Genomic DNA, 23,526 nt, shown 5'->3' on the forward strand with positions numbered 1-23,526 from the left:
AGGGTTGAGGCTGCGGGTGAGGCTTAGGGTTCAGGGTCAGGATTTTAGCTAGGGTTAGGGTTAGGCTCCCAGTGAGGTTTAGGGTCGAGATTGGTGTACGGATTCGTGTTCGGGGGCGTGTGCGTTGCAGGACGAGGATTATCGTTAGGGTAGGCCTTAGGGTTTAAAGTGCGGATTAGGCTTAGGGTTTAGGGCCAGGGTTGGAGCTAGGATTCGGGTTCGGCTCCCAGTGAGGCCTAGGGTCCCTATTGGGGTACGGATACATGTTCGGGGGCGTCTGCATTGCAGGGCACGGCTGAACATTAGGATAAGCCTCAGGGTTCAGGCTGCGGGTGAACCTTAGGGTTCAGTGTAACGGTTGGACTTAGGGTTAGGGTTAGGCTTCCGGTGAGGCCTAGGTTCGATATTGGGGTACGGATACGTGTTAGGGGGCGTGTGCGTTGCCCAGCGCGGCTTATCGTTAGGGTAGGCCTCAGGGTTCAGGCTGCAGGTGAGGTTTAGTGTTCAGGGTCAGCAATGGAGCTAGGGTTATGGTTAGGCTCCCGATGAGGCCTAGGGTCGAGTTTGGGGTACGGATACGTGTTAAGGGGCATGTGCGTGGCAGGGCGTGGCTAATCGTTAGGGTTGGCCTCCTCAGGGTTGAGGCTGCGGGAGAGGCTTAGGGTTCAGTGTCAGAGTTTTAGCTAGGGTTAGAGTTAGGCTCCCGGTGAGTCCTAGGGTCGAGATTGGGGTCCGGATACGTGTTCGGGGGCATGTGCGTTGCAGGGCGTGGCTTATCGTTAGGGTAGGCCTCAGGGTTCAGCCTGCGGGTGAGGCTTAGTGTTCAGGGTAAGGGTTGGACTTAGGGTTAGGATTAGGCTCTCAGTGAGTCCCAGGGTGGCGATTGGGGTACGGATATGTGTTAGGGGGCGATTTCGTTGCACGGCGCGGCTGATCGTTAGGGTAGGCTTCAGGGTTGAGGCTGTGAGTGAGGCTTAGATTTCAGTGTCAGAGTTGGAACTAGGGTTATGGTAAGGCTACCCGTGAGGCATACGGTAGAGATTGTGTTACGGATACGTTTTAGGGGGCATGTGCGTTGCAGGGCACGGCTGATCATTAGGGTAGGCCTCAGGGTTCAGTCTGCGGGTGTGGCTTAGGGCTCAGGGTCAGAGTTGGAGCTAGGGTTAGGGTTTGGCTCCCGGTGAGGCCTAGGGTCGAGATTGTGGTACGGATACGTGTTCGGGGGCGTGTGCGTTGCAGGGCGCAGCTTATCATTAGGGTAGGCCTCAGGGTTAAGGCTGCGGGAGAGGCTTAGTGTTCAGGGTCGGGATGGAGCTAGGGTTAGGGTTAGGCTTCCGGTGAGGCCTAGGGTCGCGATTGGGGTACGGATATGTGTTAGGGTGCGTTTTCGTTGCAGGGCGCGGCTTATCATTAGGGTAGTCCTCAGGGTTCAGGCTGCGGGTGAGGCTTAGGGTTCAGGGTCTGGATGGAGCTAGGGTTAGAGATAGGCTCCCGGTGAGGCCTAGGGTCGTGATTGGGGTACGGATACATGTTCGGGGGCATGTGCGTTGCAGGGCGTGGCTTATCGTTAGGGTTGGCCTACTCAGGGTTGAGGCTACGGGTGAGGCTTAGGGTTCAGGGTCAGGGTTTCAGCTAGGGTTGGGTTAGGCTCCCAGTGAGGTTTAGGGTCGAGATTGGGGTACGGATACGTGTTAGGCAGCGTGTGCGTTTCAGGACGTGGATTATCGTTAGGCTAGGCCTCAGGGTTAAGGCTGCGGTTGAGGCTTAGGGTTCAGGGCCAGGGTTGGAGCTAGGGTTAGGGTTAGGACCCCGGTGGTGCCTAGGATCGCTATTGGGGTACGGATACGTCTTAGGGGGCGTGTGCTTTGCAGGGTGTGGCTTATTTTTAGTGTAGTCCTCAGGGTTCAGGCTGTGGGTGTGGCTTAGTCTTCAGGGTCAGGGTTGTAGCTAGGGTTAGGTTAGGTCTCCCGGTGAGGTCTAGGGTGGAGATTGGGGTAGGGATACGTGTTCGGGGGCGTGTGCGTTGCGGGGCGTGTGCGTTGCAGGGCGTGGCTTATCGTTAGGCTAGGCCTCAGGGTTCAGCCTGTGGGTGAGGCTTAGTGTTCATGGTAAGGGTTGGTTTTAGGTTTAGGATTAGGGTCCCAGTTAGTCCCAGGGTCCCGATTGTGGTAAGGATATGTGTTAGGGGGCGTTTTCATTGCAGGGCGCGGCTTATCGTTATGGTAGGCCTCAGGGTTCAGGCTGCATGTGAGGCTTAGGGTTCAGAGTCAGGGTTGGAGCTAGGGTTAGGTTTAGGCTCTCGCTGAGGCCTACGGTCGAGATTGGGGTACGGATATGTGTTAGGGGGCGTGTGCGTTCCAGGGAGCGGCTTATCGTTAGGGTAGCCCTCAGGGTTCATCCTGCAGGTGAGTCTTAATGTTCAGCCTCTGGTTTGGAGCAAGGGTTAGGTTTAGTCGCCCGGTGAGGCCTAAGGTGGAGATTGGGGTACGGATACATGTTAGGGGGCGTGTGCATTGCAGGTCGCGACTTATCATTACGGTAGGCCTCAGGGTTCAGGCTGCGGGTGAGACTTAAGGTTCATGGTCAGGGTTGGAGGTAGAGTTAGGTTTAGTCTCCCGGTGAGGGCCTAGGGTCGAGATTGGGGTATGGTTACGTGTTTGGGGGCGTGTGTGTTGCAGGGCGCGTCTTATCGTTAGGGTAGGCCTCAGAGTTCAGTCTTCGGGTGAGCCTTAGGTTTCAGGGTCATTGTTGGAGGTAGGTTAAGGTTAGGCTCCCGATGAGGCCTAGGTTCGTGATTGGCGTACGGATACGTGTTTGGTGTCCTGTGCGTTGCACGTCGCGGCTTATCGTTAGGGTAGGCCTCAGGTTTCAGGCTGCGGGTGAGGCTTAGGGTTCAGGGTCAGGGATGGAGCTAAGGTTAGGGTTACGCTCCCGGTGAGGCCTAGGGTCGAGATTGTGGTACGGACATGTGTTAGGGGGGCGTTTTTGTTGCAGGGCGCGGCTTATACTTAGGGTAGGCCTCGGGATTCAGGCTCTGGGTGAGGTTTAGGTTTCAGGGTCAGGGTTGGAGCTAGGGATAGGGTTATGCTCTCGCTGAGGCCTAGGGTCAAGATTGGGGTATGGATACGTGTTAGGGGGCGTGTGCGTGGCAGGGCGCAGCTTATCGTTACGGTAGGCCTCACGGTTCAGGCTGCGGGTGAGGCTTAGGTTTCAGGGTCAGGGCTGGAGCCAGGGTTAGGTTTAATCTCCCAGTTAGGCCTATGTTGCAGATTGGGGTACGGATACATGTTAGGGGGCGTGTGCGTTGCAGGGCGTGGCTTATCGTTAGGGTAGGCCTCAGGGTTCAGGCTGCGGGTGAGGCTTAGGGTTCGGGGTCAGGGTTGGAGGTAGAGTTAGTTTTAGTCTCCCGGTGAGGGCCTAGGGTCGAGATTGGGGTACGGTTACGTGTTTGGGGGCGTGTGCGTTGCAGGGCGCGGCTGATCATTAGGGTAGGCCTCAGGGTTCAGTCTGCGGGTGTGGCTTAGGGCTCAGGGTCAGGGATGGAGCTAGGGTTAGGGTTAGGGTCCCGGTGAGGCCTAGAGTCGAGATTGTTGTACGGATATGTGTTAGGGGGCGTTTTCATTGCAGGGCGTGGCTTATCGTTAGGGTAGGCCTCAGGTTTCAAGCTGCGGGTGAGGCTTAGGGTTCATGGTCACAGATGGAGCTAGGGTTAGGTTTAGTCTCCCGGTTAGGCCTAGGGTCGAGATTCGGTTTCGGATTCGTGTTATGCGGCGTGTGCGTTGCAGGGCGTGGCTTATTATTAGGGTTGGCCTCCTTAGGGTTGAGGCTGCGGGTGAGGCTTAGGGTTCAGGGTCAGGATTTTAGCTAGGGTTAGGGTTAGGCTCCCAGTGAGGTTTAGGGTCGAGATTGGTGTACGGATTCGTGTTCGGGGGCGTGTGCGTTGCAGGACGTGGATTATCGTTAGGGTAGGCCTCAGGGTTTAAAGTGCGGATTAGGCTTAGGGTTTAGGGCCAGGGTTGGAGCTAGGATTCGGGTTCGGCTCCCGGTGAGGCCTAGGGTCCCTATTGGGGTACAGATACATGTTCGGGGGCGTCTGCATTGCAGGGCACGGCTGATCATTAGGATAAGCCTCAGGGTTCAGGCTGCGGGTGAACCTTAGGGTTCAGTGTAACGGTTGGACTTAGGGTTAGGGTTAGGCTTCCGGTGAGGCCTAGGTTCGATATTGGGGTACGGATACGTGTTAGGGGGCGTGTGCGTTGCCCAGCGCGGCTTATCGTTAGGGTAGGCCTCAGGGTTCAGGCTGCAGGTGAGGTTTAGTGTTCAGGGTCAGGGATGGAGCTAGGGTTATGGTTAGGCTCCCGATGAGGCCTAGGGTCGAGATTGGGGTACGGATACGTGTTAAGGGGCATGTGCGTGGCAGGGCGTGGCTAATCGTTAGGGTTGGCCTCCTCAGGGTTGAGGCTGCGGGAGAGGCTTAGGGTTCAGTGTCAGGGTTTTAGCTAGGGTTAGAGTTAGGCTCCCGGTGAGTCCTAGGGTCGAGATTGGGGTCCGGATACGTGTTCGGGGGCATGTGCGTTGCAGGGCGTGGCTTATCGTTAGGGTAGGCCTCAGGGTTCAGCCTGCGGGTGAGGCTTAGTGTTCAGGTTAAGGGTTGGACTTAGGGTTAGGATTAGGCTCTCAGTGAGTCCCAGGGTGGCGATTGGGGTACGGATATGTGTTAGGGGGCAATTTCGTTGCACGGCGCGGCTGATCGTTAGGGTAGCCCTCAGGGTTGAGGCTGTGGGTGAGGCTTAGATTTCAGTGTCAGAGTTGGAGCTAGGGTTATGGTAAGGCTACCCGTGAGGCATACGGTAGAGATTGTGTTACGGATACGTTTTAGGGGGCATGTGCGTTGCAGGGCACGGCTGATCGTTAGGGTAGGCCTCAGGGTTCAGTCTGCGGGTGTGGCTTAGGGCTCAGGGTCAGAGTTGGAGCTAGGGTTAGGGTTTGGCTCCCGGTGAGGCCTAGGGTCGAGATTGTGGTACGGATACGTGTTCGGGGGCGTGTGCGTTGCAGGGCGCAGCTTATCATTAGGGTAGGCCTCAGGGTTAAGGCTGCGGGAGAGGCTTAGTGTTCAGGGTCGGGATGGAGCTAGGGTTAGGGTTAGGCTTCCGGTGAGGCCTAGGGTCGCGATTGGGGTACGGATATGTGTTAGGGTGCGTTTTCGTTGCAGGGCGCGTCTTATCATTAGGGTAGTCCTCAGGGTTCAGGCTGCGGGTGAGGCTTAGGGTTCAGGGTCTGGATGGAGCTAGGGTTAGGGATAGGCTCCCGGTGAGGCCTAGGGTCGTGATTGGGGTACGGATACATGTTCGGGGGCATGTGCGTTGCAGGGCGTGGCTTATCGTTAGAGTTGGCCTCCTCAGGGTTGAGGCTACGGGTGAGGCTTAGGGTTCAGGGTCAGGGTTTCAGCTAGGGTTGGGTTAGGCTCCCAGTGAGGTTTAGGGTCGAGATTGGGGTACGGATACGTGTTAGGCAGCGTGTGCGTTTCAGGACGTGGATTATCGTTAGGCTAGGCCTCAGGGTTAAGGCTGCGGGTGAGGCTTAGGGTTCAGGGCCAGGGTTGGAGCTAGGGTTAGGGTTAGGACCCCGGTGGTGCCTAGGATCGCTATTGGGGTACGTATACGTGTTAGGGGGCGTGTGCGTTGCAGGGTGTGGCTTATTTTTAGGGTAGTCCTCAGGGTTCAGGCTGTGGGTGTGGCTTAGTCTTCAGGGTCAGGGTTGTAGCTAGGGTTAGGTTAGGTCTCCCGGTGAGGTCTAGGGTGGAGATTGGGGTAGGGATACGTGTTCGGGAGCGTGTGCGTTGCGGGGCGTGTGCGTTGCAGGGCGTGGCTTATCGTTAGGCTAGGCCTCAGGGTTCAGCCTGCGGGTGAGGCTTAGTGTTCATGGTAAGGGTTGGTTTTAGGTTTAGGATTAGGGTCCCAGTTAGTCCCAGGGTCCCGATTGGGGTACGGATATGTGTTAGGGGGCGTTTTCATTGCAGGGCGCGGCTTATCGTTATGGTAGGCCTCAGGATTCAGGCTGCATGTGAGGCTTAGGGTTCAGAGTGAGGGTTGGAGCTAGGGTTAGGTTTAGGCTCTCGCTGAGGCCTACGGTCGAGATTGGGGTACGGATACGTGTTAGGGGGCGTGTGCGTTCCAGGGAGCGGCTTATCATTAGGGTAGGCCTCTGGGTTCATCCTGCAGGTGAGTCTTAGTGTTCAGCCTCTGGTTTGGAGCAAGGGTTAGGTTTAGTCGCCCGGTGAGGCCTAAGGTGGAGATTGGGGTACGGATACATGTTAGGGGGCGTGTGCATTGCAGGTCGCGACTTATCATTACGGTAGGCCTCAGGGTTCAGGCTGCGGGTGAGACTTAAGGTTCATGGTCAGGGTTGGAGGTAGAGTTAGGTTTAGTCTCCCGGTGAGGGCCTAGGGTCGAGATTGGGGTACGGTTACGTGTTTGGGGGCGTGTGTGTTGCAGGGCACGTCTTATCGTTAGGGTAGGCCTCAGAGTTCAGCCTGCCGGTGAGGCTTAGTGTTCATGGTAAGGGTTGGTTTTAGGTTTAGGATTAGGGTCCCAGTTAGTCCCAGGGTCCTGATTGGGGTACGGATATGTGTTAGGGGGCGTTTTCATTGCAGGGAGCGGCTTATCGTTACGGTAGACCTCAGGGTTCATCCTGCAGGTGAGTCTTAGTGGTCAGCCTCTGGTTTGGAGCAAGGGTTAGGTTTAGTCGCCCGGTGAGGCCTAAGGTGGAGATTGGGGTACGGTTACGTGTTTGGGGGCGTGTGTGTTGCAGGGTGCGTCTTATCGTTAGGGTAGGCCTCAGGGTTCAGTCTTCGGGTGAGCCTTAGGTTTCAGGGTCATTGTTGGAGGTAGGTTAAGGTTAGGCTCCCGATGAGGCCTAGGTTCGTGATTGGCGTACGGATACGTGTTTGGTGTCCTGTGCGTTGCACGTCGCGGCTTATCGTTAGGGTAGGCCTCAGGTTTCAGGCTGCGGGTGAGGCTTAGGGTTCAGGGTCAGGGATGGAGCTAAGGTTAGGGTTACGCTCCCGGTGAGGCCTAGGGTCGAGATTGTGGTACGGACATGTGTTAGGGGGCGTTTATGTTGCAGGGCGCGGCTTATACTTAGGGTAGGCCTCGGGGTTCAGGCTCTGGGTGAGGTTTAGGTTTCAGGGTCAGGGTTGGAGCTAGGGATAGGGTTATGCTCTCGCTGAGGCCTAGGGTCAAGATTGGGGTATGGATACGTGTTAGGGGGCGTGTGCGTGGCAGGGCGCAGCTTATCGTTACGGTAGGCCTCACGGTTCAGGCTGCGGGTGAGGCTTAGGTTTCAGGGTCAGGGCTGGAGCCAGGGTTAGGTTTAATCTCCCGGTTAGGCCTATGTTGCAGATTGGGGTACGCATACATGTTAGGGGGCGTGTGCGTTGCAGGGCGTGGCTTATTGTTAGGGTAGGCCTCAGGGTTCAGGCTGCGGGTGAGGCTTAGGGTTCGGGGTCAGGGTTGGAGGTAGAGTTAGGTTTAGTCTCCTGGTGAGGGCCTAGGGTCGAGATTGGGGTACGGTTACGTGTTTGGGGGCGTGTGCGTTGCAGGGCGCGTCTTATCGTCAGGGTAGACCTCAGGGTTCTGGCTGCGGGTGATGCTTAGGGTTCAGTGGCAGGGTTGGAGCTAGGGTTAGGGTTAGGCTCCCGGTGAGGCCTAGGGTCGAGATTGGGTTACGGATACTTGTTTGGGGGCGTGTGCGTTGCAGGGCGCGGCTGATCGTTAGGGTAGGCCTCAGGGTTCAGTCTGCGGGTGTGGCTTAGGGCTCAGGGTCAGAGTTGGAGCTAGGGTTAGGGTTTGGCTCCCGGTGAGGCCTAGGGTCGAGATTGTGGTACGGATACGTGTTCGCGGGCGTGTGCGTTGCAGGGCGCAGCTTATCGTTCGGGTAGGCCTCAGGGCTCAGGCTGAGGGTGAGGCTTAGGGTTCAGGGTCAGGGATGGAGCTAGGGTTAGGGTTAGGCTCCCGGTGAGGCCTAGGGTCGAGATTGTGGTACGGATATGTGTTAGGGGGCGTTTTCATTGCAGGGCGTGGCTTATCGTTAGGGTAGGCCTCAGGTTTCAAGTTGCGGGTGAGGCTTAGGGTTCATGGTCACAGATGGAGCTAGGGTTAGGTTTAGTCTCCCGGTTAGGCCTAGGGTCGAGATTCGGTTTCGGATTCGTGTTATGCGGCGTGTGCGTTGCAGGGCGTGGCTTATTATTAGGGTTGGCCTCCTTAGGGTTGAGGCTGCGGGTGAGGCTTAGGGTTCAGGGTCAGGATTTTAGCTAGGGTTAGGGTTAGGCTCCCAGTGAGGTTTAGGGTCGAGATTGGTGTACGGATTCGTGTTCGGGGGCGTGTGCGTTGCAGGACGAGGATTATCGTTAGGGTAGGCCTTAGGGTTTAAAGTGCGGATTAGGCTTAGGGTTTAGGGCCAGGGTTGGAGCTAGGATTCGGGTTCGGCTCCCAGTGAGGCCTAGGGTCCCTATTGGGGTACGGATACATGTTCGGGGGCGTCTGCATTGCAGGGCACGGCTGAACATTAGGATAAGCCTCAGGGTTCAGGCTGCGGGTGAACCTTAGGGTTCAGTGTAACGGTTGGACTTAGGGTTAGGGTTAGGCTTCCGGTGAGGCCTAGGTTCGATATTGGGGTACGGATACGTGTTAGGGGGCGTGTGCGTTGCCCAGCGCGGCTTATCGTTAGGGTAGGCCTCAGGGTTCAGGCTGCAGGTGAGGTTTAGTGTTCAGGGTCAGCAATGGAGCTAGGGTTATGGTTAGGCTCCCGATGAGGCCTAGGGTCGAGTTTGGGGTACGGATACGTGTTAAGGGGCATGTGCGTGGCAGGGCGTGGCTAATCGTTAGGGTTGGCCTCCTCAGGGTTGAGGCTGCGGGAGAGGCTTAGGGTTCAGTGTCAGAGTTTTAGCTAGGGTTAGAGTTAGGCTCCCGGTGAGTCCTAGGGTCGAGATTGGGGTCCGGATACGTGTTCGGGGGCATGTGCGTTGCAGGGCGTGGCTTATCGTTAGGGTAGGCCTCAGGGTTCAGCCTGCGGGTGAGGCTTAGTGTTCAGGGTAAGGGTTGGACTTAGGGTTAGGATTAGGCTCTCAGTGAGTCCCAGGGTGGCGATTGGGGTACGGATATGTGTTAGGGGGCGATTTCGTTGCACGGCGCGGCTGATCGTTAGGGTAGGCTTCAGGGTTGAGGCTGTGAGTGAGGCTTAGATTTCAGTGTCAGAGTTGGAACTAGGGTTATGGTAAGGCTACCCGTGAGGCATACGGTAGAGATTGTGTTACGGATACGTTTTAGGGGGCATGTGCGTTGCAGGGCACGGCTGATCATTAGGGTAGGCCTCAGGGTTCAGTCTGCGGGTGTGGCTTAGGGCTCAGGGTCAGAGTTGGAGCTAGGGTTAGGGTTTGGCTCCCGGTGAGGCCTAGGGTCGAGATTGTGGTACGGATACGTGTTCGGGGGCGTGTGCGTTGCAGGGCGCAGCTTATCATTAGGGTAGGCCTCAGGGTTAAGGCTGCGGGAGAGGCTTAGTGTTCAGGGTCGGGATGGAGCTAGGGTTAGGGTTAGGCTTCCGGTGAGGCCTAGGGTCGCGATTGGGGTACGGATATGTGTTAGGGTGCGTTTTCGTTGCAGGGCGCGGCTTATCATTAGGGTAGTCCTCAGGGTTCAGGCTGCGGGTGAGGCTTAGGGTTCAGGGTCTGGATGGAGCTAGGGTTAGAGATAGGCTCCCGGTGAGGCCTAGGGTCGTGATTGGGGTACGGATACATGTTCGGGGGCATGTGCGTTGCAGGGCGTGGCTTATCGTTAGGGTTGGCCTACTCAGGGTTGAGGCTACGGGTGAGGCTTAGGGTTCAGGGTCAGGGTTTCAGCTAGGGTTGGGTTAGGCTCCCAGTGAGGTTTAGGGTCGAGATTGGGGTACGGATACGTGTTAGGCAGCGTGTGCGTTTCAGGACGTGGATTATCGTTAGGCTAGGCCTCAGGGTTAAGGCTGCGGTTGAGGCTTAGGGTTCAGGGCCAGGGTTGGAGCTAGGGTTAGGGTTAGGACCCCGGTGGTGCCTAGGATCGCTATTGGGGTACGGATACGTCTTAGGGGGCGTGTGCTTTGCAGGGTGTGGCTTATTTTTAGTGTAGTCCTCAGGGTTCAGGCTGTGGGTGTGGCTTAGTCTTCAGGGTCAGGGTTGTAGCTAGGGTTAGGTTAGGTCTCCCGGTGAGGTCTAGGGTGGAGATTGGGGTAGGGATACGTGTTCGGGGGCGTGTGCGTTGCGGGGCGTGTGCGTTGCAGGGCGTGGCTTATCGTTAGGCTAGGCCTCAGGGTTCAGCCTGTGGGTGAGGCTTAGTGTTCATGGTAAGGGTTGGTTTTAGGTTTAGGATTAGGGTCCCAGTTAGTCCCAGGGTCCCGATTGTGGTAAGGATATGTGTTAGGGGGCGTTTTCATTGCAGGGCGCGGCTTATCGTTATGGTAGGCCTCAGGGTTCAGGCTGCATGTGAGGCTTAGGGTTCAGAGTCAGGGTTGGAGCTAGGGTTAGGTTTAGGCTCTCGCTGAGGCCTACGGTCGAGATTGGGGTACGGATATGTGTTAGGGGGCGTGTGCGTTCCAGGGAGCGGCTTATCGTTAGGGTAGCCCTCAGGGTTCATCCTGCAGGTGAGTCTTAATGTTCAGCCTCTGGTTTGGAGCAAGGGTTAGGTTTAGTCGCCCGGTGAGGCCTAAGGTGGAGATTGGGGTACGGATACATGTTAGGGGGCGTGTGCATTGCAGGTCGCGACTTATCATTACGGTAGGCCTCAGGGTTCAGGCTGCGGGTGAGACTTAAGGTTCATGGTCAGGGTTGGAGGTAGAGTTAGGTTTAGTCTCCCGGTGAGGGCCTAGGGTCGAGATTGGGGTATGGTTACGTGTTTGGGGGCGTGTGTGTTGCAGGGCGCGTCTTATCGTTAGGGTAGGCCTCAGAGTTCAGTCTTCGGGTGAGCCTTAGGTTTCAGGGTCATTGTTGGAGGTAGGTTAAGGTTAGGCTCCCGATGAGGCCTAGGTTCGTGATTGGCGTACGGATACGTGTTTGGTGTCCTGTGCGTTGCACGTCGCGGCTTATCGTTAGGGTAGGCCTCAGGTTTCAGGCTGCGGGTGAGGCTTAGGGTTCAGGGTCAGGGATGGAGCTAAGGTTAGGGTTACGCTCCCGGTGAGGCCTAGGGTCGAGATTGTGGTACGGACATGTGTTAGGGGGGCGTTTTTGTTGCAGGGCGCGGCTTATACTTAGGGTAGGCCTCGGGATTCAGGCTCTGGGTGAGGTTTAGGTTTCAGGGTCAGGGTTGGAGCTAGGGATAGGGTTATGCTCTCGCTGAGGCCTAGGGTCAAGATTGGGGTATGGATACGTGTTAGGGGGCGTGTGCGTGGCAGGGCGCAGCTTATCGTTACGGTAGGCCTCACGGTTCAGGCTGCGGGTGAGGCTTAGGTTTCAGGATCAGGGCTGGAGCCAGGGTTAGGTTTAGTCTCCCGGTTAGGCCTATGTTGCAGATTGGGGTACGGATACATGTTAGGGGGCGTGTGCGTTGCAGGGCGTGGCTTATCGTTAGGGAAGGCCTCAGGGTTCAGGCTGCGGGTGAGGCTTAGGGTTCGGGGTCAGGGTTGGAGGTAGAGTTAGGTTTAGTCTCCCGGTGAGGGCTTAGGGTCGAGATTGGAGTACGGTTACGTGTTTGGGGGCGTGTGCGTTGCAGGGCGCGTCTTATCGTTAGGGTAGACCTCAGGGTTCTGGCTGCGGGTGATGCTTAGGGTTCAGTGGCAGGGTTGGAGCTAGGGTTACAGTTAGGCTCCCGGTCAGGCCTAGGGTCGAGATTGGGTTACGGATACGTGTTTGGGGGCGTGTGCGTTGCAGGGCGCGGCTGATCGTTAGGGTAGGCCTCAGGGTTCAGGCTGAGGGTGAGGCTTAGGGTTCAGGGTCAGGGATGGAGCTAGGGTTAGGGTTTGGCTCCCGGTGAGGCCTAGGGTCGAGATTGTGGTACGGATACGTGTTCGCGGGCGTGTGCGTTGCAGGGCGCAGCTTATCGTTCGGGTAGGCCTCAGGGCTCAGGCTGAGGGTGAGGCTTAGGGTTCAGGGTCAGGGATGGAGCTAGGGTTAGGGTTAGGCTCCCGGTGAGGCCTAGGGTCGAGATTGTGGTACGGATATGTGTTAGGGGGCGTTTTCATTGCAGGGCGTGGCTTATCGTTAGGGTAGGCCTCAGGTTTCAAGCTGCGGGTGAGGCTTAGGGTTCATGGTCACAGATGGAGCTAGGGTTAGGTTTAGTCTCCCGGTTAGGCCTAGGGTCGAGATTCGGTTTCGGATTCGTGTTATGCGGCGTGTGCGTTGCAGGGCGTGGCTTATTATTAGGGTTGGCCTCCTTAGGGTTGAGGCTGCGGGTGAGGCTTAGGGTTCAGGGTCAGGATTTTAGCTAGGGTTAGGGTTAGGCTCCCAGTGAGATTTAGGGTCGAGATTGGTGTACGGATTCGTGTTCGGGGGCGTGTGCGTTGCAGGACGTGGATTATCGTTAGGGTAGGCCTCAGGGTTTAAAGTGCGGATTAGGCTTAGGGTTTAGGGCCAGGGTTGGAGCTAGGATTCGGGTTCGGCTCCCGGTGAGGCCTAGGGTCCCTATTGGGGTACGGATACATGTTCGGGGGCGTCTGAATTGCAGGGCACGGCTGATCATTAGGATAAGCCTCAGGGTTCAGGCTGCGGGTGAACCTTAGGGTTCAGTGTAACGGTTGGACTTAGGGTTAGGGTTAGGCTTCCGGTGAGGCCTAGGTTCGATATTGGGGTACGGATACGTGTTAGGGGGCGTGTGCGTTGCAGGACGTGGATTATCGTTAGGGTAGGCCTCAGGGTTTAAAGTGCGGATTAGGCTTAGTGTTTAGGGCCAGGGTTGGAGCTAGGATTCGGGTTCGGCTCCCGGTGAGGCCTAGGGTCCCTATTGGGGTACGGATACATGTTCGGGGGCGTCTGAATTGCAGGGCACGGCTGATCATTAGGATAAGCCTCAGGGTTCAGGCTGCGGGTGAACCTTAGGGTTCAGTGTAACGGTTGGACTTAGGGTTAGGGTTAGGCTTCCGGTGAGGCCTAGGTTCGATATTGGGGTACGGATACGTGTTAGGGGGCGTGTGCGTTGCCCAGCGCGGCTTATCGTTAGGGTAGGCCTCAGGGTTCAGGCTGCAGGTGAGGTTTAGTGTTCAGGGTCAGGGATGGAGCTAGGGTTATGGTTAGGCTCCCGATGAGGCCTAGGGTCGAGATTGGGGTACGGATACGTGTTAAGGGGCATGTGTGTGGCAGGGCGTGGCTAATCGTTAGGGTTGGCCTCCTCAGGGTTGAGGCTGCGGGAGAGGCTTAGGGTTCAGTGTCAGGGTTTTAGCTAGGGTTAGAGTTCGGCTCCCGGTGAGTCCTAGGGTCGAGATTGGGGTCCGGATACGTGTTCGGGGGCATGTGCGTTGCAGGGCGTGGCTTATCGTTAGGGTAGGCCTCAGGGTTCAGCCTGCGGGTGAGGCTTAGTGTTCAGGGTAAGGGTTGGACTTAGGGTTAGGATTAGGCTCTCAGTGAGTCCCAGGGTGGCGATTGGGGTACGGATATGTGTTAGGGGGCGATTTCGTTGCACGGCGCGGCTGATCGTTAGGGTAGCCCTCAGGGTTGAGGCTGTGGGTGAGGCTTAGATTTCAGTGTCAGAATTGGAGCTAGGGTTATGGTAAGGCTACCCGTGAGGCATACGGTAGAGATTGTGTTACGGATACGTTTTAGGGGGCATGTGCGTTGCAGGGCACGGCTGATCGTTAGGGTAGGCCTCAGGGTTCAGTCTGCGGGTGTGGCTTAGGGCTCAGGGTCAGAGTTGGAGCTAGGGTTAGGGTTTGGCTCCCGGTGAGGCCTAGGGTCGAGATTGTGGTACGGATACGTGTTCGGGGGCGTGTGCGTTGCAGGGCGCAGCTTATCATTAGGGTAGGCCTCAGGGTTAAGGCTGCGGGAGAGGCTTAGTGTTCAGGGTCGGGATGGAGCTAGGGTTAGGGATAGGCTCCCGGTGAGGCCTAGGGTCGCGATTGGGGTACGGATATGTGTTAGGGTGCGTTTTCGTTGCAGGGCGCGTCTTATCATTAGGGTAGTCCTCAGGGTTCAGGCTGCGGGTGAGGCTTAGGGTTCAGGGTCTGGATGGAGCTAGGGTTAGGGATAGGCTCCCGGTGAGGCCTAGGGTCGTGATTGGGGTACGGATACATGTTCGGGGGCATGTGCGTTGCAGGGCGTGGCTTATCGTTAGGGTTGGCCTCCTCAGGGTTGAGGCTACGGGTGAGGCTTAGGGTTCAGGGTCAGGCTTTCAGCTAGGGTTGGGTTAGGCTCCCAGTGAGGTTTAGGGTCGAGATTGGGGTACGGATACGTGTTAGGCAGCGTGTGCGTTTCAGGACGTGGATTATCGTTAGGCTAGGCCTCAGGGTTAAGGCTGCGGGTGAGGCTTAGGGTTCAGGGCCAGGGTTGGAGCTAGGGTTAGGGTTAGGACCCCGGTGGTGCCTAGGATCGCTATTGGGGTACGGATACGTGTTAGGGGGCGTGTGCGTTGCAGGGTGTGGCTTATTTTTAGGGTAGTCCTCAGGGTTCAGGCTGTGGGTGTGGCTTAGTCTTCAGGGTCAGGGTTGTAGCTAGGGTTAGGTTAGGTCTCCCGGTGAGGTCTAGGGTGGAGATTGGGGTAGGGATACATGTTCGGGGGCGTGTGCGTTGCGGGGCGTGTGCGTTGCAGGGCGTGGCTTATCGTTAGGCTAGGCCTCAGGGTTCAGCCTGCGGGTGAGCCTTAGTGTTCAGAGTCAGGGTTGGAGCTAGGGTTAGGTTTAGGCTCTCGCTGAGGGTAAGGCTTGGTTTTAGGTTTAGGATTAGGGTCCCAGTTAGTCCCAGGGTCCCGATTGGGGTACGGATATGTGTTAGGGGGCGTTTTCATTGCAGGGCGCGGCTTATCGTTATGGTAGGCCTCAGGGTTCAGGCTGCATGTGAGGCTTAGTGTTCAGAGTCAGGGTTGGAGCTAGGGTTAGGTTTAGGCTCTCGCTGAGGCCTACGGTCGAGATTGGGGTACGGATACGTGTGAGGGGGCGTGTGCGTTCCAGGGAGCGGCTTATCGTAAGGGTAGGCCTCAGGGTTCATCCTGCAGGTGAGTCTTAGTGTTCAGCCTCTGGTTTGGAGCAAGGGTTAGGTTTAGTCGCCCGGTGAGGCCTAAGGTGGAGATTGGGGTACGGATACATGTTAGGGGGCGTGTGCATTGCAGGTCGCGACTTATCATTACGGTAGGCCTCAGGGTTCAGGCTGCGGGTGAGACTTAAGGTTCATGGTCAGGGTTGGAGGTAGAGTTAGGTTTAGTCTCCCGGTGAGGGCCTAGGGTCGAGATTGTGGTACGGTTACGTGTTTGGGGGCGTGTGTGTTTCAGGGCGCGTCTTATCGTTACGGTAGGCCTCAGAGTTCAGTCTTCGGGTGAGCCTTAGGTTTCAGAGTCATTGTTGGAGGTAGGTTAAGGTTAGGCTCCCGATGAGGCCTAGGTTCGTGATTGGCGTACGGATACGTGTTTGGTGTCCTGTGCGTTGCACGTCGCGGCTTATCGTTAGGGTAGGCCTCAGGTTTCAGGCTGCGGGTGAGGCTTAGGGTTCAGGTTCAGGGATGGAGCTAAGGTTAGGGTTACGCTCCCGGTGAGGCCTAGGGTTGAGATTGTGGTACGGACATGTGTTAGGGGGCGTTTTTGTTGCAGGGCGCGGCTTATACTTAGGGTAGGTCTCGGGGTTCAGGCTCTGGGTGAGGTTTAGGTTTCAGGGTCAGGGTTGGAGCTAGGGATAGGGTTATGCTCTCGCTGAGGCCTAGGGTCAAGATTGGGGTATGGATACGTGTTAGGGGGCGTGTGCGTGGCAGGGCGCAGCTTATCGTTACGGTAGGCCTCACGGTTCAGGCTGCGGGTGAGGCTTAGGTTTCAGGGTCAGGGCTGGAGCCAGGGTTAGGTTTAATCTTCCGGTTAGGCCTATGTTGCAGATTGGGGTACGGATACATGTTAGGGGGCGTGTGCGTTGCAGGGCGTGGCTTATCGTTAGGGTAGGCCTCAGGGTTCAGGCTGCGGGTGAGGCTTAGGGTTCGGGGTCAGGGTTGGAGGTAGAGTTAGTTTTAATCTCCCGGTGAGGGCCTAGGGTCGAGATTGGGGTACGGTTACGTGTTTGGGGGCGTGTGTGTTGCAGGGCGCGGCTGATCGTTAGGGTAGGCCTCAGGGTTCAGTCTGCGGGTGTGGCTTAGGGCTCAGGGTCAGGGATGGAGCTAGGGTTAGGGTTAGGCTCCCGGTGAGGCCTAGGGTCGAGATTGTTGTACGGATATGTGTTAGGGGGCGTTTTCATTGCAGGGCATGGCTTATCGTTAGGGTAGGCCTCAGGTTTCAAGGTGCGGGTGAGGCTTAGGGTTCATGGTCACAGATGGAGCTAGGGTTAGGTTTAGTCTCCCGGTTAGACCTAGGGTCGAGATTCGGTTTCGGATTCGTGTTATGCGGCGTGTGCGTTGCAGGGCGTGGCTTATTATTAGGGTTGTCCTCCTTAGGGTTGAGGCTGCGGGTGAGGCTTAGGGTTCAGGGTCAGGATTTTAGCTAGGGTTAGGGTTAGGCTCCCAGTGAGGTTTAGGGTCGAGATTGGTGTACGGATTCGTGTTCGGGGGCGTGTGCGTTGCAGGACGAGGATTATCGTTAGGGTAGGCCTCAGGGTTTAAAGTGCGGATTAGGCTTAGGGTTTAGGGCCAGGGTTGGAGCTAGGATTCGGGTTCGGCTCCCGGTGAGGTCTAGGGTCCCTATTAGGGTACAGATACATGTTCGGGGGCGTGTGCATTGCAGGGCACGGCTGATCATTAGGATAAGCCTCAGGGTTCAGGCTGCGGGTGAACCTTAGGGTTCAGTGTAACGGTTGGACTTAGGGTTAGGGTTAGGCTTCCGGTGAGGCCTAGGTTCGATATTGGGGTACGGATACGTGTTAGGGGGCGTGTGCGTTGCCCAGCGCGGCTTATCGTTAGGGTAGGCCTCAGGGTTCAGGCTGCAGGTGAGGTTTAGTGTTCAGGGTCAGGGATGGAGCTAGGGTTATGGTTAGGCTCCCGATGAGGCCTAGGGTCGAGATTGGGGTACGGATACGTGTTAAGGGGCATGTGCGTGGCAGGGCGTGGCTAATCGTTAGGGTTGGCCTCCTCAGGGTTGAGGCTGCGGGAGAGGCTTAGGGTTCAGTGTCAGGGTTTTAGCTAGGGTTAGAGTTAGGCTCCCGGTGAGTCCTAGGGTCGAGATTGGGGTCCGGATACGTGTTCGGGGGCATGTGCGTTGCAGGGCGTGGCTTATCGTTAGGGTAGGCCTCAGGGTTCAGCCTGCGGGTGAGGCTTAGTGTTCAGGTTAAGGGTTGGACTTAGGGTTAGGATTAGGCTCTCAGTGAGTCCCAGGGTGGCGATTGGGGTACGGATATGTGTTAGGGGGCAATTTCGTTGCACGGCGCGGCTGATCGTTAGGGTAGCCCTCAGGGTTGAGGCTGTGGGTGAGGCTTAGATTTCAGTGTCAGAGTTGGAGCTAGGGTTATGGTAAGGCTACCCGTGAGGCATACGGTAGAGATTGTGTTACGGATACGTTTTAGGGGGCATGTGCGTTGCAGGGCACGGCTGATCGTTAGGGTAGGCCTCAGGGTTCAGTCTGCGGGTGTGGCTTAGGGCTCAGGGTCAGAGTTGGAGCTAGGGTTAGGGTTTGGCTCCCGGTGAGGCCTAGGGTCGAGATTGTGGTACGGATACGTGTTCGGGGGCGTGTGCGTTGCAGGGCGCAGCTTATCATTAGGGTAGGCCTCAGGGTTAAGGCTGCGGGAGAGGCTTAGTGTTCAGGGTCGGGATGGAGCTAGGGTTAGGGTTAGGCTTCCGGTGAGGCCTAGGGTCGCGATTGGGGTACGGATATGTGTTAGGGTGCGTTTTCGTTGCAGGGCGCGTCTTATCATTAGGGTAGTCCTCAGGGTTCAGGCTGCGGGTGAGGCTTAGGGTTCAGGGTCTGGATGGAGCTAGGGTTAGGGATAGGCTCCCGGTGAGGCCTAGGGTCGTGATTGGGGTACGGATACATGTTCGGGGGCATGTGCGTTGCAGGGCGTGGCTTATCGTTAGAGTTGGCCTCCTCAGGGTTGAGGCTACGGGTGAGGCTTAGGGTTCAGGGTCAGGGTTTCAGCTAGGGTTGGGTTAGGCTCCCAGTGAGGTTTAGGGTCGAGATTGGGGTACGGATACGTGTTAGGCAGCGTGTGCGTTTCAGGACGTGGATTATCGTTAGGCTAGGCCTCAGGGTTAAGGCTGCGGTTGAGGCTTAGGGTTCAGGGCCAGGGTTGGAGCTAGGGTTAGGGTTAGGACCCCGGTGGTGCCTAGGATCGCTATTGGGGTACGTATACGTGTTAGGGGGCGTGTGCGTTGCAGGGTGTGGCTTATTTTTAGGGTAGTCCTCAGGGTTCAGGCTGTGGGTGTGGCTTAGTCTTCAGGGTCAGGGTTGTAGCTAGGGTTAGGTTAGGTCTCCCGGTGAGGTCTAGGGTGGAGATTGGGGTAGGGATACGTGTTCGGGAGCGTGTGCGTTGCGGGGCGTGTGCGTTGCAGGGCGTGGCTTATCGTTAGGCTAGGCCTCAGGGTTCAGCCTGCGGGTGAGGCTTAGTGTTCATGGTAAGGGTTGGTTTTAGGTTTAGGATTAGGGTCCCAGTTAGTCCCAGGGTCCCGATTGGGGTACGGATATGTGTTAGGGGGCGTTTTCATTGCAGGGCGCGGCTTATCGTTATGGTAGGCCTCAGGATTCAGGCTGCATGTGAGGCTTAGGGTTCAGAGTGAGGGTTGGAGCTAGGGTTAGGTTTAGGCTCTCGCTGAGGCCTACGGTCGAGATTGGGGTACGGATACGTGTTAGGGGGCGTGTGCGTTCCAGGGAGCGGCTTATCATTAGGGTAGGCCTCTGGGTTCATCCTGCAGGTGAGTCTTAGTGTTCAGCCTCTGGTTTGGAGCAAGGGTTAGGTTTAGTCGCCCGGTGAGGCCTAAGGTGGAGATTGGGGTACGGATACATGTTAGGGGGCGTGTGCATTGCAGGTCGCGACTTATCATTACGGTAGGCCTCAGGGTTCAGGCTGCGGGTGAGACTTAAGGTTCATGGTCAGGGTTGGAGGTAGAGTTAGGTTTAGTCTCCCGGTGAGGGCCTAGGGTCGAGATTGGGGTACGGTTACGTGTTTGGGGGCGTGTGTGTTGCAGGGCACGTCTTATCGTTAGGGTAGGCCTCAGAGTTCAGCCTGCCGGTGAGGCTTAGTGTTCATGGTAAGGGTTGGTTTTAGGTTTAGGATTAGGGTCCCAGTTAGTCCCAGGGTCCTGATTGGGGTACGGATATGTGTTAGGGGGCGTTTTCATTGCAGGGAGCGGCTTATCGTTACGGTAGACCTCAGGGTTCATCCTGCAGGTGAGTCTTAGTGGTCAGCCTCTGGTTTGGAGCAAGGGTTAGGTTTAGTCGCCCGGTGAGGCCTAAGGTGGAGATTGGGGTACGGTTACGTGTTTGGGGGCGTGTGTGTTGCAGGGTGCGTCTTATCGTTAGGGTAGGCCTCAGGGTTCAGTCTTCGGGTGAGCCTTAGGTTTCAGGGTCATTGTTGGAGGTAGGTTAAGGTTAGGCTCCCGATGAGGCCTAGGTTCGTGATTGGCGTACGGATACGTGTTTGGTGTCCTGTGCGTTGCACGTCGCGGCTTATCGTTAGGGTAGGCCTCAGGTTTCAGGCTGCGGGTGAGGCTTAGGGTTCAGGGTCAGGGATGGAGCTAAGGTTAGGGTTACGCTCCCGGTGAGGCCTAGGGTCGAGATTGTGGTACGGACATGTGTTAGGGGGCGTTTATGTTGCAGGGCGCGGCTTATACTTAGGGTAGGCCTCGGGGTTCAGGCTCTGGGTGAGGTTTAGGTTTCAGGGTCAGGGTTGGAGCTAGGGATAGGGTTATGCTCTCGCTGAGGCCTAGGGTCAAGATTGGGGTATGGATACGTGTTAGGGGGCGTGTGCGTGGCAGGGCGCAGCTTATCGTTACGGTAGGCCTCACGGTTCAGGCTGCGGGTGAGGCTTAGGTTTCAGGGTCAGGGCTGGAGCCAGGGTTAGGTTTAATCTCCCGGTTAGGCCTATGTTGCAGATTGGGGTACGCATACATGTTAGGGGGCGTGTGCGTTGCAGGGCGTGGCTTATCGTTAGGGTAGGCCTCAGGGTTCAGGCTGCGGGTGAGGCTTAGGGTTCGGGGTCAGGGTTGGAGGTAGAGTTAGGTTTAGTCTCCTGGTGAGGGCCTAGGGTCGAGATTGGGGTACGGTTACGTGTTTGGGGGCGTGTGCGTTGCAGGGCGCGTCTTATCGTCAGGGTAGACCTCAGGGTTCTGGCTGCGGGTGATGCTTAGGGTTCAGTGGCAGGGTTGGAGCTAGGGTTAGGGTTAGGCTCCCGGTGAGGCCTAGGGTCGAGATTGGGTTACGGATACTTGTTTGGGGGCGTGTGCGTTGCAGGGCGCGGCTGATCGTTAGGGTAGGCCTCAGGGTTCAGTCTGCGGGTGTGGCTTAGGGCTCAGGGTCAGAGTTGGAGCTAGGGTTAGGGTTTGGCTCCCGGTGAGGCCTAGGGTCGAGATTGTGGTACGGATACGTGTTCGCGGGCGTGTGCGTTGCAGGGCGCAGCTTATCGTTCGGGTAGGCCTCAGGGCTCAGGCTGAGGGTGAGGCTTAGGGTTCAGGGTCAGGGATGGAGCTAGGGTTAGGGTTAGGCTCCCGGTGAGGCCTAGGGTCGAGATTGTGGTACGGATATGTGTTAGGGGGCGTTTTCATTGCAGGGCGTGGCTTATCGTTAGGGTAGGCCTCAGGTTTCAAGTTGCGGGTGAGGCTTAGGGTTCATGGTCACAGATGGAGCTAGGGTTAGGTTTAGTCTCCCGGTTAGGCCTAGGGTCGAGATTCGGTTTCGGATTCGTGTTATGCGGCGTGTGCGTTGCAGGGCGTGGCTTATTATTAGGGTTGGCCTCCTTAGGGTTGAGGCTGCGGGTGAGGCTTAGGGTTCAGGGTCAGGATTTTAGCTAGGGTTAGGGTTAGGCTCCCAGTGAGGTTTAGGGTCGAGATTGGTGTACGGATTCGTGTTCGGGGGCGTGTGCGTTGCAGGACGAGGATTATCGTTAGGGTAGGCCTTAGGGTTTAAAGTGCGGATTAGGCTTAGGGTTTAGGGCCAGGGTTGGAGCTAGGATTCGGGTTCGGCTCCCAGTGAGGCCTAGGGTCCCTATTGGGGTACGGATACATGTTCGGGGGCGTCTGCATTGCAGGGCACGGCTGAACATTAGGATAAGCCTCAGGGTTCAGGCTGCGGGTGAACCTTAGGGTTCAGTGTAACGGTTGGACTTAGGGTTAGGGTTAGGCTTCCGGTGAGGCCTAGGTTCGATATTGGGGTACGGATACGTGTTAGGGGGCGTGTGCGTTGCCCAGCGCGGCTTATCGTTAGGGTAGGCCTCAGGGTTCAGGCTGCAGGTGAGGTTTAGTGTTCAGGGTCAGCAATGGAGCTAGGGTTATGGTTAGGCTCCCGATGAGGCCTAGGGTCGAGTTTGGGGTACGGATACGTGTTAAGGGGCATGTGCGTGGCAGGGCGTGGCTAATCGTTAGGGTTGGCCTCCTCAGGGTTGAGGCTGCGGGAGAGGCTTAGGGTTCAGTGTCAGAGTTTTAGCTAGGGTTAGAGTTAGGCTCCCGGTGAGTCCTAGGGTCGAGATTGGGGTCCGGATACGTGTTCGGGGGCATGTGCGTTGCAGGGCGTGGCTTATCGTTAGGGTAGGCCTCAGGGTTCAGCCTGCGGGTGAGGCTTAGTGTTCAGGGTAAGGGTTGGACTTAGGGTTAGGATTAGGCTCTCAGTGAGTCCCAGGGTGGCGATTGGGGTACGGATATGTGTTAGGGGGCGATTTCGTTGCACGGCGCGGCTGATCGTTAGGGTAGGCTTCAGGGTTGAGGCTGTGAGTGAGGCTTAGATTTCAGTGTCAGAGTTGGAACTAGGGTTATGGTAAGGCTACCCGTGAGGCATACGGTAGAGATTGTGTTACGGATACGTTTTAGGGGGCATGTGCGTTGCAGGGCACGGCTGATCATTAGGGTAGGCCTCAGGGTTCAGTCTGCGGGTGTGGCTTAGGGCTCAGGGTCAGAGTTGGAGCTAGGGTTAGGGTTTGGCTCCCGGTGAGGCCTAGGGTCGAGATTGTGGTACGGATACGTGTTCGGGGGCGTGTGCGTTGCAGGGCGCAGCTTATCATTAGGGTAGGCCTCAGGGTTAAGGCTGCGGGAGAGGCTTAGTGTTCAGGGTCGGGATGGAGCTAGGGTTAGGGTTAGGCTTCCGGTGAGGCCTAGGGTCGCGATTGGGGTACGGATATGTGTTAGGGTGCGTTTTCGTTGCAGGGCGCGGCTTATCATTAGGGTAGTCCTCAGGGTTCAGGCTGCGGGTGAGGCTTAGGGTTCAGGGTCTGGATGGAGCTAGGGTTAGAGATAGGCTCCCGGTGAGGCCTAGGGTCGTGATTGGGGTACGGATACATGTTCGGGGGCATGTGCGTTGCAGGGCGTGGCTTATCGTTAGGGTTGGCCTACTCAGGGTTGAGGCTACGGGTGAGGCTTAGGGTTCAGGGTCAGGGTTTCAGCTAGGGTTGGGTTAGGCTCCCAGTGAGGTTTAGGGTCGAGATTGGGGTACGGATACGTGTTAGGCAGCGTGTGCGTTTCAGGACGTGGATTATCGTTAGGCTAGGCCTCAGGGTTAAGGCTGCGGTTGAGGCTTAGGGTTCAGGGCCAGGGTTGGAGCTAGGGTTAGGGTTAGGACCCCGGTGGTGCCTAGGATCGCTATTGGGGTACGGATACGTCTTAGGGGGCGTGTGCTTTGCAGGGTGTGGCTTATTTTTAGTGTAGTCCTCAGGGTTCAGGCTGTGGGTGTGGCTTAGTCTTCAGGGTCAGGGTTGTAGCTAGGGTTAGGTTAGGTCTCCCGGTGAGGTCTAGGGTGGAGATTGGGGTAGGGATACGTGTTCGGGGGCGTGTGCGTTGCGGGGCGTGTGCGTTGCAGGGCGTGGCTTATCGTTAGGCTAGGCCTCAGGGTTCAGCCTGTGGGTGAGGCTTAGTGTTCATGGTAAGGGTTGGTTTTAGGTTTAGGATTAGGGTCCCAGTTAGTCCCAGGGTCCCGATTGTGGTAAGGATATGTGTTAGGGGGCGTTTTCATTGCAGGGCGCGGCTTATCGTTATGGTAGGCCTCAGGGTTCAGGCTGCATGTGAGGCTTAGGGTTCAGAGTCAGGGTTGGAGCTAGGGTTAGGTTTAGGCTCTCGCTGAGGCCTACGGTCGAGATTGGGGTACGGATATGTGTTAGGGGGCGTGTGCGTTCCAGGGAGCGGCTTATCGTTAGGGTAGCCCTCAGGGTTCATCCTGCAGGTGAGTCTTAATGTTCAGCCTCTGGTTTGGAGCAAGGGTTAGGTTTAGTCGCCCGGTGAGGCCTAAGGTGGAGATTGGGGTACGGATACATGTTAGGGGGCGTGTG

Source organism: Kogia breviceps, chromosome 7 (assembly GCF_026419965.1).
Source record: "Kogia breviceps isolate mKogBre1 chromosome 7, mKogBre1 haplotype 1, whole genome shotgun sequence".
Lineage (NCBI taxonomy): Eukaryota > Metazoa > Chordata > Mammalia > Artiodactyla > Physeteridae > Kogia > Kogia breviceps.